Genomic DNA, 5,524 nt, shown 5'->3' on the forward strand with positions numbered 1-5,524 from the left:
ATTAGAACTGATTGCTCACCTTCTTACATTCAACTTAATTTTTAACATTGATGGACTCACTATGATGAGATGAGGAAACTTTTAGTGTCTTCTAAATCAAACTAGTCCATAGGACACATCAGACTATTTCCTTGCTTAAGAGGACTATTTATATAGAAATTCAATTTAGAATTATTTTTTCAAGCTTTTTTTATTGTCTTTAAATTTTATTAAAATAACAATGTTCTAGGCTATGACTTGGTACAAACATCAAAGTTTGGCTGCCATACTAGCTAAGTTGCATCTTCAAATGTGTAGATGAAATCTAGACTAGATAGATACCTAGATTGTAATCACTAAAAATAGTCTAAGCAATTCCATCTCCTCCAGCTTGGCCTAGGTACCCAACCCAAAAAATCCTAGAATTTTTCTCATGGCTTTTAGAAAATGATATATCAATAAGTCCTCTTGGCATTATGACCAATATTATAGGTCCATTGGCAGCAATTGCAACTTCTGAGACTAGATTTTGTTATTGGCCCAGTGAGAGAAAATCTACCCTATCAAGACCTTCTACCTCTATTGACTGATCTATTCCTACAACTAATATCACCACATCTACATTTTTGGCTACTTGGACTAATGCATTGATCAACCCACCATCACAACAAGAAACATTTGCACATCCTTACTAGTAAGTGATCTTGTTGTACTTTTGCAAGCCTTGTAGAGGAGTTGTGTATTTGCATGGAATTCCTATATGAAAATAACCATAGAAATTTAGTACACTTATTTTCTAAAGAAAAGGACCCACTTTTAATGAAAAAGAGGGTCTACAACTTAGCTATCATATTAAAGATGTTTTTATCATGTAATGGTTATAGGCTTCATCCTAGCCTTCACCTTAGAAGTGTTCTTATCAATTAAGTTCATTCCATCTATAAAATATTAAAAAGAATTGACACTAATTCCATTCAACTATGACCCACACTTAGATCCATTCTTTACAACCAGTGATAAAATTTCCCAAGACTTTCACTTGGGGACGTGTCACATCAAACCTGGGAATTCTTATAAACACTAAAGTGGAGGTCATAGGTTTGAATCTAGGTGAGAGTACACTTGTATACCTCACTTGAAAAATATATAAGATAAATGAAAAAAAAACTTAGTATGGAATGCGTGCATAAGCAAGGATTTATGCATTAAATTGGTATCTTTCTTGGAAGTGACCTTAAGAGATATTGTGTATAACTAATTATTTTCACCACTACATTCTACATGTAGCCATCATTCAAAAGTTTCAATAGAGTTAACTAGGACTTTCACCTGAGCTCACATGGTACATGATATTAATGCCACCAACATGTTTCTATTCATAAATTCATTTGGTCTTGCAAATCCACTCATGGTCTAAGTTAACATGGTCCATCATTAGCAAGGAACCCAAATTATGATTATCTACACCATGATAGAAACATACTTGGGTATTTTTTATGTCAATTATTAGCCTAAACTTGTCTCTCAATTATTAGCCAAAACTTGTTTTTATGCTCACTTACTACTAGACCATAACTAGATTTTTTCATTTTATTTATTACAAGGTTACTTCTGTAAGTGGATTGGCAAGACTTAGTTTGACCTAAGTATATTGTTGAATTTGAAATCCATTCCTTTGGATTTACTAATTTGATGTTTTGGTTACACAACAACCTAAAAGGCACCTTAGATTTTATCAAATTCAAGACACTATAATGTGCTCACAAATACAAGAATGCAACAAATAGCAAAAATCTAATTTAAATGTTGTTGCATTAGTCTATGACACTTTACCTAGATAGCTACCATTCATGACCTTGGTTGCATTTGTGTGGGGACCTATGACCATCAAAGACTTGAATTTGGAAGCTAACAATGGTAATGACCCATAATTCTTCAATAAAATAATGTCATGCCTGGCTACATCAAAAGCCAATTGTTGATGCTCTTCAGTACACGTGTCCTTTGGACCTAGTTTTCTATAGCCTTGGTTTAGAGAATCACCGTTAAAGAAACCAAGTCACATCAAAACCACATAGCTATTTATAAGTGCTTGATCAACTACAAACTGGTCCACTTTTTCTTTTTTCATAGCATTCTTTGTGTATTTACCAAGGTATGTTCCACAATTTAAGTCCAACCTTACCATTATAACATATTCCAAGATTAATAGGAATGTAATTTTTCAACTTACTAGCCTTTAGAGCCACTACAGTTGCATCCTCAAGGGTGTCATTGTATTTGATTGCATCATAGAATACTTGAACAGAGTCACAATATGATACTATGTATCTATCAAAGAAAATATAATATTAAATCACTACTTTAGCTAGATAGGTAGATTAACAACATTCAAATATTTTTATTGTCTTTGAATGTAAAATCAATGTAATAAAATGGACTATGGAGATTTGATCTCTTTAACATTCAAAGACCAAAAATTGGCTTACCCATCTAGGCCCCATTGGTCTCTAGCAATTCCTTTCAATAGATTCCCATCAGCACAAGTTGGAACCCCATTAACCCTATTATAGGAGCATATTACACTACTAACATGGCCTTTGTGAACACAACTCTTGAAAGGTGCCTGATAAGTATCCTTCAAATCTTGTGGGGTAACCTTTGAATACAACCTCTTAATAAATTTAGTACATGCTTCATTAATTGAACTGTATTAATTTTTATTAAAATAGTTTTTGTTCTTGAAATTTAGACATTAAAGCTAGAGTGACATAGTACTCAACTACCTACAACAAAAATATGGAGAATATCAAAATGAGATGTACAATAAAATTCTTAAAAGGTATAACTCACCTTAGCATTGAAGTCAAATTATCCAACCCCTTCCAATTGTCAAGATCATAAGAAGTGTAATGTTTACATCTAGTGAAGACCTTGAGTATGTTAGACTTGTCATTTATTTCTTTAAATCCTTTGACATAGTTAAGTACATACTAGCTAACAACCAGTCAATCTTCTCTAGGGGTTTCTTGGCCACGAACCCATCTAGGATCTCTAAAGATGTTGACATTAGGACTCCAATATGTCAAAAAAACCTACCCCACATTATGCATTGCCCTTGCTTCTATAGACACAACCTACATAACACATAACATTAAATTTTTGCGATATTGAACCATAAAGTAGGTATGATCTTGCTTCTAAAATGATGCTTGAAGGTAGAAAAGTTCCTCATATTGTTTCTCTCTTGAAACTCCATATCACTTAGCTATATTTTTATAAGTAATACCCATTGGAATTAAGAAATCTTGCACTATTTAGTTAATCTAGACCTATCTTGTTATCAAAGCTCATTGAAAAAGGTTCAATATAGGAGCATCCAATCAAATAGAAACTATGAAAAATGTGTGCAATGAGGAGTGAGAGAATAAGAATACATGAATTGAAATAAATTGAAAACTAAATTGAAAAAAGCTTGGGTACCCTTGGATTATCATTGTGTCTCCAATATATGGAATGCTCTGACATCAACTCTAACCCTGCACCTATTCCTGTAGAAGAACACACATAATTTTAATTATAAGTAAAATTAATTTGACACAATGTGGAATGGGAATCTCACATACATCACTAGATGTTCACCAATGTTGTACTATCCACACGAGACTCCATGGCTCATTGAGAACCAAGGGGCAGAACTATTCCAAAAACAATGTCACCAACTTCATCTATTTTGATTCCAGCCTTTTCAACCACATCCTATAAGAATATAAATGCACATTGTCATTCACAATTCTCAAAGCATGAGAGACTAGATTTTTTTTACTTCATCTCATTACCAATTGAATACAACTTGGTCATGGATATGAACTTTTAACAATACTAACTTTGAACAATATGTGATGTAAATGGAAATTAAATATCCTATAGAAGCCTACAATATTGGTTTCATACACCAATTTAGGCTTTAACTTGTCCTTCACGAGACTTGCAGAAGAGTCAAAGGTTTGATCCCAAAGATGTATAAATTTGGGGAATGTACATAAGTACAAGGACACAATTGACCTTGATCATTTCGATACTTGTGGGTTTCTAAGATAACTAGTACCTATGCTACCTTTTATGATCTAAAAAATCCCTATTCTAAATTTTGTGTAAATATAAGTTAAACTTCTTTTGCTAGACCTACATCTAAATTGAAGATGGTCCATTCATCATCATGGGCCATGCTTATACATAGGAAATGAGAAATCCTAGATTTTTATTCCTAAGAAATTATAGGAAAAAATGCAAAAGGAGATGGCATAGAATTAACAATCAGACACTAAAATTCATGAAATAAAATGAGCCTTTGTTTCCTCTAGTCCACCATGAAAAATAACACAAAATTGGAAAATAAATTTTAACTCTAGCAGGATACAACTTCCAACAAAATACCCAAACTATTATGTATTATATTAATCAAGTAAAATTAATACAAACAAGGGAGGGAAACTAAAAATTACCCTTGTAAAATCTTGCAAACAATGGATATCTATACTATGGGTAATTAAATATATATCTCTAGAAGATATAGTGCACTAGCTCCATTGTTGTGGAGCTAACTTTAGATGGGGATTCTAAAGAAACATATATTATATGACATTATAATAGTTTGATGTCATTTAGAATTAGCATGAATATTTCTAGAAGACCCTAGGTTGGAAGGGTATTTACCTTTACACAAATTTAGAGGTAACATCTTTATGTGCATATTAGGAATGAAGTAACAATGTAGATAAAAATGACATGTTTTCATGAATTGTATACTTTGATAGAATCCAAACTAGGCTACGCATATTGCAAGTATTTTTTCCTTGCACAACTTTACATTCCCAATTTCTTTTCTTTGCAATTCAATTCCATTTATACCTAAGTTTTGATGATTTTTTAGGGGAAGAAAACTCTAATAAAATATGATGATAAATTCACTGAAGTAGATCTTCACGCTTAGAGAATTCACATTGATGCAATTGATGCTACTCCAACATAGAAGAGACAATGCAAACTTAAAGCCTAGCATTTCTTACTTTTCCATTTTATTATTTTACTCTAATTACAATCTTCATCATCAGGTGCTTCCTTTATCCAAACAAGTAGTGTTCAATATATAAATGCATGGAGGTTACCCTAGGAGAATATTTAAAATAGAAAATAGCTCCACTAAGCAAGATACTTTTCAATTTTTATATATATCCATTTCCATATGTCCGTTACACCATTTATTGATGATTAGGAATTACAATTGTGAGATCCAAATGAGTCTGTCATAAAAAAATGTCATTTAGTCTTCTAAAGTACAAATTGCCATCTTCTTGCAAAATTATGTCAAGTCCCCATGGTGTCTTGATGAGAAACTTCATTTATTAAAAACTTAGTCTCTGTTCATTCTTATATTTTGTGATGTGAATCCTTCTTCAACCTTTGATATTTGTTCACTATACATGAAAAGAAATTGAGTTACAACAAGAATTAGCTTTGCAAATTGAAAGAAACCCTCCACTCT

General features: G+C 32.2%; 1 pseudogene; it reads right to left on the reverse strand.

The window, feature by feature from the left end:
• Positions 1-304: 304 nt before the first annotated feature.
• LOC149563628 (putative beta-D-xylosidase 5) lies at positions 305-3,651 on the reverse strand (annotated as a pseudogene).
• Positions 3,652-5,524: the final 1,873 nt, after the last annotated feature.

The sequence above is a fragment of the Cupressus sempervirens genome, chromosome 4, assembly GCF_028749045.1.
Source record: "Cupressus sempervirens isolate cs-2001-9-10 chromosome 4, ASM2874904v1, whole genome shotgun sequence".
Lineage (NCBI taxonomy): Eukaryota > Viridiplantae > Streptophyta > Pinopsida > Cupressales > Cupressaceae > Cupressus > Cupressus sempervirens.